This window comes from Osmerus mordax, chromosome 7, assembly GCF_038355195.1.
Source record: "Osmerus mordax isolate fOsmMor3 chromosome 7, fOsmMor3.pri, whole genome shotgun sequence".
In the NCBI taxonomy this organism is placed as follows: domain Eukaryota; kingdom Metazoa; phylum Chordata; class Actinopteri; order Osmeriformes; family Osmeridae; genus Osmerus; species Osmerus mordax.
Genome location: NC_090056.1, coordinates 6,929,337 through 6,944,000, shown reverse-complemented (window position 1 = coordinate 6,944,000; position 14,664 = coordinate 6,929,337).

Below are 14,664 nucleotides of genomic sequence, written 5' to 3'. Positions count from 1 at the left end.
CCTTGCATAGACCTAAGGTATGCTTTACATTTAAGTTTACACAAGAGGGGAAATGTCTTCCTCGCACTGTCATTAAACTGTGACAGCTTTTTAACAAGCTGTGTAGCTGCGTGTGAGAAAGTGTGGTTGGCGGGTGTGTGTGTGTGTGCGTGTGTAACATGTGTGTGTGTGTTGGGTCATATTCAGCTTGAGGCATAGCTGGACTTCCTGTCTCAGTTTTGGGTTAGCTGAGTCAGACTAGCTCTCTTGCACTCTTTTTCTCCAACTTTCTCTCCCCTCTAGTACACCATAACAATCTGTATGAAGTTCAGACATGTCTGCACTTCCACAGTCCAGTGGGTGCTTAGCTCCTGATGTCTGTCAGAAGGTCAGAGTCAGGCAGCATTGACATTTAGAACAATAGGCCAGCCTTGTTGTGGCCAGCATAGTTAAGGTCCTGCTGGACACAGACTGGGACAGTCTACCGAACATGTGGTGGTATCTCATGTTTCTCAGATTCCCCATCTTTATTAATTTAATTGGACTGTCTTTCTTATTGAATCATCCTCCCAGTAGGTCAGTCCTCCACCCTGTATGAGCCAGAACTGGAGGCTGTCCTTTTTTCTCCTTCGACCCCGGACCAAGTTCCCCCTCAGACCCAACCACCCCTGTCCTCCTCACTGCTACACATTACTTGACGCACAAATCTAGTCCATGACTGAAATAACCGTGGTGTTGTTTTAAATCCTGTCTTGTGCAGAATGAACATTGTTTTTTTTTCTTCCAATTCTGAAATTGGGTCTCCTGTATGCTTGTGTTTGTACACTGCTTGCCAGAGAAAATGTGTTCATGTTTCACCAAAAACAGGAGTTAGGAAGCAGTCTCCTCCATTAGAACAGATTCAGGATTTTCAGGCATTCCTGTAGTCAAGTCCTGTGTCTGGACCATCCTCCCCTTCTTGTGTGCTCTTTAGCGGTGTTGTAATTCTGGTCTCGTGCCACACCTGTCTGCTGGGCGACCAGCTATAAACCCGGGACAATGTCTTGGGGACCATGGAGACCGTGTCTGCACAGGGCCCCCTACCCTGTCTCCATGGTGACAAACAGAGAAGGCCAAAGTGGAACAGAGCATGAGAGTGGCCCGTGGAGTTTCTCTGGACCCACGAAACATTCCAGCCCCCAGCCCCCCTCCCATCCTACTAATGTACAGTAGTACCACCTCAAACAACATCCCTGTGCTCACATCTAACGCTAGCTGTTCAGATGAAGAACTGCTTTTAGCAGCACGCAACCTCACATGACCACATTAACAGGCAATCAACACACACACACACTCTTTGAAAAGCAACATGCAGTTTCACAGCCCTGCATGTAAAGACTGACATGAAAGTGGCCTGAATGAAGTTGAAACTCTCCTCTTTGCTCTAGAGAAAAGCCTCACATCTCTCTACTCCCATCCCGGCTGACACAGTTTGCCACGGGCAGCTTTTCCATGAAGCTGGGTGGTTTTGAAAGGAGAAGACTCCATCTGTGACTCTGTTTAGAAATGCTCCTACTCCTGAGACCCCTCAATATCAGTCAGCCAAGTAGAGCAGAGATGGAGACAGGAGAGTGAGAGAGAGAGAGAGAGAGAGAGGTATAAAGAAAGTGGGTGAGAGAGAGTGAGCTAGATAGAGAGTGAGTGAGAGAGAGTGAGCTAGAAAGTGAGTGAGTGAGAGAGAGAGAGAGTGAGCTAGAAAGAGAGTGAGTGAGAGAGTGAGCTAGAAAGAGAGGGGGAGAGAGAGACTGAGCTAGAGAGAGTGAGTGAGAGACTGAGCTAGAGAGAGAGTGGGAGAGAGAGACTGAGCTAGAGAGAGAGTGGGAGAGAGAGAGAAAGTGAGAGCGGAAGAGCGAGTGTCAAGCACTGGGCGAGTCAGTTTCTGTTGAAAACAGCATGCTTGTGTGGGTTGGAACCGCTGAAATCCCACAACGTGTTTTGAATATGATGCAAGGTGGGAGGTGGATAGAACAGCATTAATCGTGTATTGAATGGCTGGGAGGGAGGGTTGCTGGCTGGGGGAACAGCCTTCAGGATTGTACAGTAGGAGGGTGTTTGGTTAGCTGGACCAGCTATTCAGGATCAGAGAGGAAGGAAGTACTGATTGTGTATCAGGAGGTAGCCTTTCTGGAGCCATTCCAGAGGTTAGCCGAGTAACAAACTCATTGTGTCACACCACCTTGCTACTCAGGCTCCTCTGGCCGTCCCTCCTGTGTGAGAGCGGGGGAGGGACATGGGGGGGAAGGGGGGAGGCAGCAGACTGAGGACTGAGGCAACACAGCAGTAGAAGTTCCATACCGAGATAGGAGGATGGAGTGTCGATGTTGTCACCCGATGTATCGACTGTTCAATTAAAGATGAACCATTGAGCATGGCTTTGCCTGACTAATATCTGTGTGTATCTCTGATGTTTTTGGACCAGCAGTACCCACTAGTTCAGCTGTAGTTGTGATCGTCAGTCTCTGGGGGGGGGGGGGGGGGGGTAAGGAGCGAGCCAGACAAGAGGTAGGCTGATAGCGGAGAGTAAGGATGTCCTTTTAAGCCATCTAGACTAGATGAAGCCATGCTGAGGGTGTAGCTGCTCCAGTCTTCTCTCCTCCCGCCATACAAGGTGCTGTGGGCCAGTGGGAGTCTGACTGCCTCATTAGGACAAATGCAACCTCTCATTCTGACCTCTGCTCTGCCCAGCCATGGCTAGGTCACACACCTCCACACACACACCTAGGCACACACATACACACACACTTGCGGACACCTCCTTATATAGATATGCAGCAGACCAGGTCAAGGCAGTCTGAAGCCTGTCCAGGTGGAAAGAACGGGTGTGCTCCTGTTTGACCACTGACGTGTAAAACAGAAGCACTTAACATGAATGTTGTAGCCTTCAAAGCCTGTGTGTATGTGTGTAAGTGTGTGTGTGCGTGTGTGTGTGTGTGTGTGTGTGTGTGTGTACTTTCTCCCTCGTAAGCCAGGCCCCGAGGCCAAGAAGACAGTGTAGACACTCCTGTCAGGGAGCCTGTTTTATTGTTTGTAGAGTCATCCTTTGACCTCCCTCTTAACAAACACATTCACACACACGCACACAAATACTTGCCTCGCCTGTCCTTGGTGGGCATAGGTTAATATTTTTACATCGGCAAGAGATATTCAGATGTGCCTTATGTCAACAGCATTTGGTGTTGACGTGTCTCACATACATTGAGTTGGCACTTAAGTACCTACATAATGTGTCTGTTCATCACAGTGAAGGATTGTGTGTGCTCTGTCCAGGGAGGATTGCACATCCTTTAATCAATGTGATAAAGTAAACACGGTACCTCCACCTCTCCCGTGACCATATCCTGTTATCACTGGGCCCATATCCTGTTGACTGCTGAGGAGCAGGAGCAGTGTTGTAAGGAGTGCATTCTCACTGTGGTATAAGACTTAAAAGACGGCCTTATCTAGTTCCCCTTATCTGATCCCCTGCATGACTCCTTGTAGACATCAGATTTTAAACCCCTGGGAAACTATACTGCAGTCATGGTGAGACATAGGCTCTTGCGGTAACACATTGACCAGGGTGTAGTCACAGTTAAGGATTTCTTAATACTGAGTTCATGTTTTTAAACACTAGTTAATTTCCCCTCCAATATGCTATTGCTATATTTGAGTAGTTTCTGCATACACAAAATGTAACTTGTGATTCTGACCAAATAAAATTGCAATACACGAGACATAACTTCCGGCCAATGCAGACAAGCTATGTTAATGTCACAGGCCAGGAATAACAACAGGTAATCGGTGATCGGGTACACCTGTGGCAAATCAGATAGGGAGCTTTGGATTGGCTGTGTTCCCTTAATAATACCGCAATGTTTGTTTATGGGGGGTGGCTCGGCACGCATGCTGACCGATTTGTATTTGCTCTTTCCCTGGGGATCGGCGGGAAAGTCGTGCCCTTTTAGCGCTGCTTTGGAAATGGACATAATGGGGTTGGACATTCGACCACGCTTCCTGTGACACCTGAGACTGTGGAGGAAGGACAAACACGCCCGATGATCTGGGCTGCAAACCCTCAACCTCTGTTGGCGTAGCGGTGGGTGGCGTCGCTGTTCCGGACTGAGTGCCACTCTGTGGACCGGACGCTGTGGAAAGTGCCAGGCTGGTATCTTTGTTATTGGAGGAAGGACTTTACTTTTATTTTGGGGGATTATTATTTGGGGAGTCAAAGGCCTTCCTTCAATTTTGGATTGTATTAAAATTTGTAATAAATCTACCGTGAGCCTTACTTGTCCTGGTCATCCGTTTTTGGGTTGTGTTAGAGATTTATAAAACCTGTAGTGGGTGGAGTGGTCAATGCTTGTCCTATTAGTGGGCAGGCACTTGACATTAATCAACCCTGTCTTCTGCATTTGGCCGGACGTTTTCATCCACATCACAACCTTGTATTATTTCTTACAAGCCACCTTGGATAGAATCCCTTTGCATGCCTGATCTATACCTGGTCATATTCAGCAGATAACTGCAAGTATCCAGTACTCAATTGCATCCAGGAAAGACGACTGATCATGTGGCTTGTGGTCATACACTTTCCACCTTCATGAGGAAAAGAATTCCTCAATGGGGTTGAGGAATGGAGAGTAGAGTGGGATGAAAAGTAACACCGTCGTGGGATGGGCTGCAACCCACTGTGACTGCAAGGGAAGGGTGAAATGATATGTTGACCCATTCCATTACAACGTTTGGCAAATTTCAACCTATCGTATCATCTGGAACAAGCCTTCAATACAGGTCATCCAGGGAGGAAATTAGACTTGTTATGAGAGCTGCATTGTACAGCCCAGTTAGAGATTTATGACATTAAATTGTCAGATGTTGCAGCACATATTGTGGTGATGCTACCCCACTGGCCCGGGACATTCACTGTTACATTTATATTTATGCATTTAGCAGACACTTTTATCCAAAGCGACTTCCAAGAGAGAGATTTACAACAATAACGAGATCATGATCATAACGAGATAGCCCCAAACATTGCGAGCAGCCAAAACATGAAGTATACATTGTAAAAAAACAAATAAGTGCCAAAGGGAAGAACCATAAGAGCATGCAGTTAAACGAGTTACAATTAAACAACATGAAATTCAAAAAGTGCAAGAGTGTACCTGTAGAAAAACAATCAACAGTCAAATATTTCACAGCGAGTACAAGAATTTAAAACCGTTACAACTAACAAACAAGGGCAACAAGTCTCTCAATAAGAGTCATTGTGATCCTGGAGGAAACTAACATCAGGTCCAGCCAAGCATTCCTAAGTGCCGTTGTACTCCCGGAACAAGTGCGTCTTGAGCCTTTTCTTGAAGGTGGAGAGACAGTCAGTGTCCCTGATGGAGGTGGGGAGTTGATTCCACCATTGGGGGGCCAGACAGGAGAAGAGCTTGTGTTGGGACCGGGCACTCTTGAGCGGTGGGACCACCAGACGGTTGCTTTTCCAATTATATTTCTACCGTGTCAAGTTGAAAACGGCCTCATCCAGAAAGACCAAATGTGTGGCATTTGGCTTGCTTCAATTTCCTTGACTTTTTCCTGTTTGGCTATGTTCTAAACACCATGTGTTGTAGTCTCATTTTACCTGGGCATTTTACTGTCCATCCTCTGGGGGGACAGTACTTATTTTGCTTCGTCCTGACTTGATGCTGTTTGAGGATTAAAGCAATTGTTGTAATGCTTACGATTTGAACAGTGTTGTCTGCCCACACTGATTTTCTGTGTGATTGCTTTCTTGGTAATGACCATATCACTGATTGCAGGTTCCTACTCAGTTGGAGGTTACCATTGGGTCCTACATCAGAAATACAAATACCAACAGTAGTGGTTCTGGAGGCTTGGCTGAATAAACAGTACTTAGGTGGAAGTGCTGTTGAATTGAATGAATAGAGTACTCCTGTCATTTGCAATTTTATCAGATTTCTTTGCAATATGCACATCTTTTCTGTTTACATCTATGGATGGAAATACAAACACTACCTTCAACCTAGTTGATGTTTAAATCTTGATTGGATTTGGACCATACGTGGACCATACATTGGACCATACATGACGATACAAATGTAACATCTATTTCAGTTAAGTTTAAAGCTTTTTGAAGTAAACTGTTTTGAAAAGAGTACTGAATTTAAGCATGTGCAAAATGAGCTGTACTGTAGATACACTGGTGATTAAAGTTATGTGGAAGATGAGTTTGACTTCAAAAGTAAATAATCAATTTAACAATGGAGTCACATTCAATGCATTTTGTGTGAAAGAGGTTTGAAAATGTGAATTCACTGTGTGCAAAACACTGTAAAGCACTTCAACACAGATGTGTGTGAGGTCTGAGGAAACGTCCCCTCTGGCCCACACTGCCCTCTGTTGGAGGGACTGAACTCCTCCACATGGACACTGCTTCTTTTTGCTGTCTGTAGAACATCCAACTCTGTCTGTCATTGTACCAACTCTCTCTCTTTCTCTCTCTCTCTCTCTCTCTCTCTCTCTCTCTCTCTCTCTCTCTCTCTCTCTCTCTCTCTCTCTCTCTCTCTCTCTTTCTCTCTCTCTCTCTCTCTCTCTCTCTCTCTCTCTCTCTCTCTCTCCTCTCTCTCTCTCTCTCCTCTCTCTCTCTCTCTCTCTCTCTCTCTCTCTCTCTCTCTCTTTCTCTTTTAACTAGTGTACAGTGCTCATGATGCAGTCGGTGATTAAGATGCGAGTGAAACACACAAATACAGATTACTTGAACTATAGATAGGGCATAGTGCTTGGGATGAAATTGGTGGTTTCGACATCAGTAAACAAAGTTCACGGATCTATGCTGAAAGTATTTACACAGCGATGAGAGAACTCGCTGCCCTAAAATCCCATTCACACAGACACACAGAGATTCGTGGCATCTTCATGGAAATGTCCCTCAGTTTCCTGCTCTCTCTTTGCCTGACCAGCAGATGGCAGCAGCAGCACTGTTTCCGACTGAAAGTGCGGTCTGGAGAAAGAGATGTGAAACTGTCAACCGACGACAGTCAAGATGGTTAGGGACAGTGGACCCACAGGCAGACACTGCCTTCCCACCGGTTCAAATGTTGCACCTCCCTCCACTCCATCCTCCATCCTCCCAAGCCCTGTTCCTCTGTGGGACAGCGTTCGCAGACGTGTGATAATCATACTGCACGCTTTCTGATTTTCAGACATATTAAATGTCAGGAGACTGTCGGGAGCGAGACACTGTGCAGCTTTGAAAAGCCGAGGCCATCATCAATTATGAGCATCTTTTCTTCCCCTCTCTAACCCACCCACCCACCCGCCCTTCCTCCCCTTCCTCGCTCCCTCCTTTTCTCCCTTCATTACCACTCTACCACACCTCCGTCCGTCTCCTCCCTCCTCCCTCAGTTCCTGCGATCACAGCAGGATGCAAGAAAGATATCCTGCATCCTAGGTACAAGGGGCCTAAAAGGGTTTAGATTTCAGTTAGCCATTCGGCCCCAGGAAATCTCTCCACACTTCTGTAGGTTGTGTAGAGTAGTCTTCCTATAGAACACGGTATCTGCACAACAAAGCACAATAGAGGACATACGCTTTACTCGTAAAACAAGTAGATGCACAGACGTCTGCACCACAACAGTGCAGGATACAGTGTAAATGTACAAAGAACCACGAGCACTTTCTTTCCTGAATGGAGATCAGAATGCCGTTGTCATTGGCCCAGCCCCGTTCCCCAGGAGACAGAGCCACCAATGGCCGAACAGTAATAAGCAGAGATAATTCTCCGTCTGGAAAATAACAGTCAGAGCGTTTTCATCTCCCAGCCTTGGAGCCGCTCCAACCTCATCACACAGGCACATTTACCTTGGACTCCGAAATGCATTCCCTTAATTTCACGCTGAACGCATTCTGATGCCGGCGCTAAAAGAGAAAAATATCAGGTTTAATTTTCTGCCAAGAGTCATGGGCAGAGAGAATGAATGTGCCTCACGAAGCCAGGAGAGGAGCAGTGATGCAGAGAGAGACACTCATGTGAGAGTTCATGTTGATGAAGAGGAGAGGGGCTCAGATGAGGGGGGGAGAGGGGCTCCAAATGAGGGGGGAGAGGGGCTCCAGATGAGGAGGAGAGGGGCTCCAGATGAGGCGGGAGAGGGGGCTCCAGATGAGGGAGGAGAGGGGCTCCAGATGAGGGGGGAGAGGGGCTCCCGATGAGGGGGGAGAGGGGCTCCAGATGAGGAGGAGAGGGGCTCCAGGCTGAGGGAGGAGAGGGGCTCCAGATGAGGGGGAAGAGGGGCTCCAGATGAGGGAAGAGAGGGGCTCCAGTTGAGGGGGGAGAGGGGCTCGAGATGAGGGGGGAGAGGGGCTCCAGGCTGAGGGAGGAGAGGGGCTCCAGATGAGGGGGGAGAGGGGCTCCAGATGAGGGGGGAGAGGGGCTCCAGATGAGGGGGGAGAGGGGCTCCAGGCTGAGGGAGGAGAGGGGCTCCAGATGAGGGAGGAGAGGGGCTCCAGATGAGGGGGGAGAGGGGCTCCAGATGAGGGGGAAGAGGGGCTCCAGGCTGAGGGAGGAGAGGGGCTCCAGATGAGGGAGGATGAGGGGCTCCAGATGAGGAACAAACTGAGGCTATCCTTACCAGACTGTGTGCTCAGGAAAATATTATTGTTTGCCACTTCTGTTGCTCAATGTTGACAGTGACCCTGAGGTGTCAGGAACAAATGAAGATAAGCATGCGTGTGTGACTGTGCGTGTACTGAACTCCTGTGTGTGACTTGCAGCAGGTAGCTCTAAGCCTATCCTTTTCAGCTAACTGAGGTGACTGAGCTTGATGACTCATCATCACTAGCAATCAACCTTTAAATAGGGGTTAACATCATGTTTATTCAGAGCCAAATATGTTGGAGTCCACCAGGGTAACTAAACTGTGACAGACAGGACAAGGTGACGGGAGCAGGAAAGATCTAATGAGCAGAGGGATCTATTGAAGAATCTACTGAATAAGTGATCTAGTGCATGAGTGATCTACTGTTGGAGCGATCTACTGAATAAGTGATCTACTGAATGGGTGATCTACTGTATGAGCGATCTACTGAATAAGTGATCTACTGTATAAGCGATCAACTGAATAAGTGATCTACTGATATAACTGTCTTAAATGTTGAGTTGGACAGTATTTGTCTATCTGACCATACACCTGTGATTTTTTAATGCATCCCTCTCTTGTCCATTACCTAAGCCTCATATGCCTGGTCGCTACATTCGGGCACTGAATCACTCCACTGCTGGGCAATTTTCTGATGCCTTTACAGCTTCTCCATTTACCAGCCTTACAGGGACAACCTCCTCTCTGGGTACAGAAGAGCTAGTTACTCTGTTTAACACCATAGTTACAGGTATTCTTGATACTGTTGCCCCACTCAAACTCTAGCGACCCAAAGTCAAAGCTTCTCACTGGCTTAACAGTGAGACTTGTGCCCTTAGACAAGAGTGTAGGAAAGCTGAGAGGAAATGGAAAATAGACAAGTTGCAAGTGTCCTATGAGATATTGAGAGATTGCCTCGGATCCTATCAACGTTTTGTTAAAGCCTCTAAAGCAAAGCATTTTTCTGATATAATTGCTAAAAATGCAAAACCTTGTTTAGTGCAATAAACACTGCACTAAACCATGTTGTTGTCCTCCCTGATATTACTCTTGAAGTTACGGAAAGATTATTGGTCAACAATCAACAAGGTTGACATTATTAGATTTCATATCTCACTTACTGATCATGACCCTTCTGTTTTAGTCCCTTGCCCTGCTTCTGTCACTTGCTTTGAGCCTGTGTCCCTCTCTACATTGATGGACATAGTGTCACACATGAAGTCTACTTTCTCCCCTACAGATATACAAATATAGAATTGATTTTAAGGTGTTGTTACTTGTTTTTAAAGCTTTACATGGATTGGCTCCATTGTATATCTTAGATCTTCTTATGCTGTATCACACTTCCAGGCCCCTTAGATCATCAAACCAGTTCCTTTTAGCCATTCCACAGACTCGGATGAAAACAAAAGGTGATCGAGCCTTTTCATCTGTTACCCCTACTCTGTGGAATAAACTGCCAATTTTTATCAGGTCATCCCCCACCACAGAGACATTTAAGTCTCGTCTTAAAACCTGTTTTTATTCTTTGGCTTTCGAGTCAGTTTAGGGTCACTCGTGCTTACTGTAATTGTGTTGTTTGTCTGTTGTTCTTATTTATTGTTGTTTTGCCCTATTTGTTGATTTTGTACAGCACTTTGGTCGGCATTGGCTGTTTTTAAATGTGCTCTATAAATAAAACTGACTTGACTTGACTTGAATGAGTGATCTGTTGAATGAGTGATCCACTGAATGATTATTCTAATGAATGATTGATCTACTGACTGTGGATCTACGTTGTCTCTCTGTAGCATCGGTTGATCTCTTCTGTTCTGGTTTAGATGACACCTATCTGGCCCCATATATGTCTTCTTTACTAATGACACCAAGGTGTGTTTATGTGTGTGTTTGTTTGTGCATGCGCACACACTCGTGTGTCTATGTGTGGTGTGTTGTTGTACCTATCAATGTGAGTGTGTGTTTGTCTGGTAGGCTGACATTTAAAGAGATTTATCTTCTGAGATCAGGGTTATGACAAATGTCAAATGTAAAATGATGTATGTCTAGTCTGTGTCCCTAAAGAACAGATTCATCAACTCATCCCAGTATCTCTCTCCATCCTGCCTGTCTCTCCATCCTGCCTGTCTCTCCATCCTGCCTGTCTCTCCATCATCCCTGTCTCGCTCTCCTTGTCTTTTTTATTTGTGTGTGTGCGCAGACAGATACAAGGAGATCGAAGGAGAAAGGAAGAGGGGGGAGTAGAGCTGTCTTACGGCCAGGTAATTCTATCCTGATGATGATTTATGTCTGGCTGGTTGGGTTGATTAAATCAGCAGTATTAACACACCATCACAGCTTTATAAGGCTGTTGCATGGCAACCCTTTTAGTGGGCGGAGCACAGCACCAGCAGGTTAGAGCACTGGTGGGACTGGATGCCCTCTACAGTTTTTCTCAATTGTTTACACACAAATACTGGTACTTGAGACACAATGACCACAACATGTAACTCATGCACCAACCCCATGAACCAATTCTGCCTAAACTACAAGCACAATTCCTGCTTTACACTCAAATTGCAGTTCTAAAACACACTTTTTTCAAAACACTACACACAATTCTCTCTAATTCACAAATTACTCTGCATTTGGCACAATTTTCATGAAGAAAATCTTTTGTTTTCACAAGGAACACACTGCCATTCAAATACGCACACTGACTCATCTCATGGACAAACACCTGTCACACAGTTTTACAATTAGCAATCAGAGCTTTAGCATAAAAGGGCAACAGGTGACCTCTTCTGTTTTTGAGCAATGGATGCCAACATTGGAAACAGAGGCAGAGGCAGAGGAGTGAGAGTAAGAGGAGGAGGACGGGGAGGATGAGATGAGGAAGGCCAAGGACCATAATCTCTGATGAGATCCGAGTCGCTTTGGTTGACCATGTGGTCAACCATGGGTCCTAACAATGAGAGAGGCTGGGCAAAGAGTACAGCCAAATTTGAGCAGGTACACTGTAGCATCCATCATCCGGACTTTCCGAAATGAGAATAGGTAAGAAATCTACTCTCACTCACAAAATTGAAGTAGGCCTACTGCATATCAATACAGTACTCAATAAGTACAGTAGTACAGTATTGCCTGTGGACTGTTATGTATGACTGTAAAAATAAAGTAATAGAGTATTTGGAAAATGTATTCCTACTTTGTATTCCTACACAGTATTTACAGTATTTTACTATTTGTTTGGCAGAACTGAAAGATTACCAACACAAGGTGGTCGGGAATGTCTTCTGTCTCCTGAACAGGAAACTGAAATCATGAACATGGTCCTAGAAAATAACGCCATAACATTACGGAAAATACAAAGAAAAATAATAATAATGTAACTGTATACACTATACAGTAAATGATTCTGTTATTTTGTATGTAGACCACTGTATGTGCAACTTTGTGTTGGTTGGGATGTACACTGTGTACATTGTTTTTACTGGGAAAAATACGTAAAAACATATTTGTTACCGTGTATTTCTGTGTTCTGAGTATAAAAATAATATTTTCAAATATTTTACAACACACTTATGTATGTACTATGATGAATGAAGAAGAAATGTTTTCCATTCATCATAGTGGTTTTACATTGAGCACATTAGTGTTCAAATGGTTCTTATAAATGTCTATTCATATGATGGTTTGTGTTTGTCATTTGAAAACAAAATACCATTTTGAGATTAAATAACATTGTTTTGAATGTTAAGTTTAATTTTGCAGGAGAAGTGAGGGGGTTTTGCCCATTGTGTGTGTGTTGTTTTGATTTGTGTGTAGAGTTCTGAGAGTATGAGGTATGCATTCAGAAAATGTGTGTAACCAATCGAGAAAAACTGTAATACACCAGCCAATCAATGGGCTCTAAGTGGTTGATCAGCACTCTGGCAGCGGCAGGATAAATTGATTGGAGGGGGTAAATCCTCATGGGTCTACATTGTCTCAACACAGAGCTGCACCTCTGCATCTGAATGAGATAGAGAGATAGAGAGAGAGAGAGAGAGAGAGAGAGACAGAGAGTGAGAGAGAGAGAGAGAGGAGAGAGAGAGAGAGAGAGAGCGAGAGAGAGAGAGAAAGAGAGAGAGTGTGTGTGAGAGTGTGTGTGTGAGAGAGAGAGAGAGAGAGAGAGAGAGAGAGAGAGAGAGAGAGAGAGAGAGAGTGAGAGAGAGAGAGAGAGAGAGAGAGAGCAGAGAGAGAGAGTGAGAGATGAAAGCTGGACAGAGAGAGAACAGGAGACTTCTAGAAAGAGACAGAGAGAACGAGATCATCCGGGAGAGCGAGGCTGAGAGAGACAGAAGAAGAGCGAGTTGTGTGTAGCAGTCCGGGACGTGAGGCCCCCGTGCTCTCGGTCTCCCTCTGCCAGCCCCACGAGCATCATCTGCAGCTGCTGCTCTCCCAGAGTCCTCCTCTGGATCCTCTGGATCACGCTGCCTCAAATGAAGACACATCACCTCCGTCGTAAAGTATTATGCCCTGCTTCAGAGTGTTATTCAGCACTGGTGTGTGTGTGTAGAGGGGGGTTGTCTGTGTGTGTGTGGGGGGGGGGGGGGCGCGTGTGCGGAGGGCTGACTCCTTCTGCAGGATCTTCAGGGATTAGAATCAATGGCTCCACCACCACATCGCTCGGAAAGCGGCCCAAATCTACAGTAATTAAAAAGCACTGAGGAGTGTGAATCAATTCATTACCTTTAAAAGTTTGGAGGAACTAAAAACAGAATTCATCAGATAAAGTTCTGGGTGTTATTTTCCTGCTCTGCTGTAATCTATCAGCGTTAGGCTGTGTGTCAGAGAGGGGGAGGGGAGGGGTGAGGAGGAGGCTGGTTGGGTAGGGTAATAGTTGTCCTAGTTTTAACCAGAACAGACTCCCAAACTAGCCTGGAGAGAGTGGAATTAAATGAAGCAATCTCTCATTACTTTTTGGCCCTCTGTTCTTACCCACCTCTCTATACCTCTTTTCCTCCTCTGTCACTCCCTGTCCATCTGTCATTGCTGCTGATCTTGATGACCTTGAAAGGCCCATTCAGACCAACTGAGAGAGAGGGGGGGGGGGGGGAGAGAGAGAGATAGAAAGAGAGAGAGAGAGAGAGAGAGAGAAGAGAGGAGATGAGAGAGAGAGAGAGAGGAGAGAGAGAGAGAGAGAGAGAGAGAGAGAGAGAGAGAGAGAGAGACGAGAGATAAAGAAACAACAGCAGAGGGAGAGAAGGAGATGGCCAGAGACTGAGTGAATGTCCAGCAGTTTAGTGTTCATTGTGATTGAGGGTTCTCTCAGGACCCTGTGAAAACTCTGCTAAGCCTGTCCAGGGGCTGGAATTACCGCCACATCTGTCAACACACACACACATACACACATGCATGCACACACAAACACCCATTTACACACACACCAGAACACAGCCATGCCAAGTCCCTCTAGCAGGCCAGCTGATGTTTAAGAGAGATAGATGAACTTTGGGCCTTATCAGAGGGCCAGGCATCCCAAAGAGGAGTCTGGGTAATTACGTTGGCTCTGAGCACACATCATTCCTCTCTCCTGTAAAGAGGCTGGACTGGACTGGACTGATCTGGGTTGGGCTGATCTGCGCTTGGCTGATCTGGCCTGAGTGTGACTGAAGTGCAAACAACATTGAGATGACCACACATAGCTGGTTGAGAAGTACAGACCAGACTGGACAGACCAGACTTCCACAGAGCTGAGAAGAAACCATGCAGCCTCCTCTCACATGTTCCTACACAGCCAGCTCCACCTGTGTGTCTCATAGCATTCATTTCAATTCCTTATGACTGATTTACATATTATTAATCATATTTTCATGCTACATTTCCCTTTATGCAATGTCACAGCCCACTGGGGAGGGAGTGATCTGCATAGTAACAAGCTAGCACCGCATTCATGAGGTGTCCTGATCCCCTGTAACTTGTTGTCTGCAGAGCATATCCGATCAGCGACTAGAAAAAAAAGAGACAGAGAGGGAAGATGAAGGAATATGGAGGGAGATTG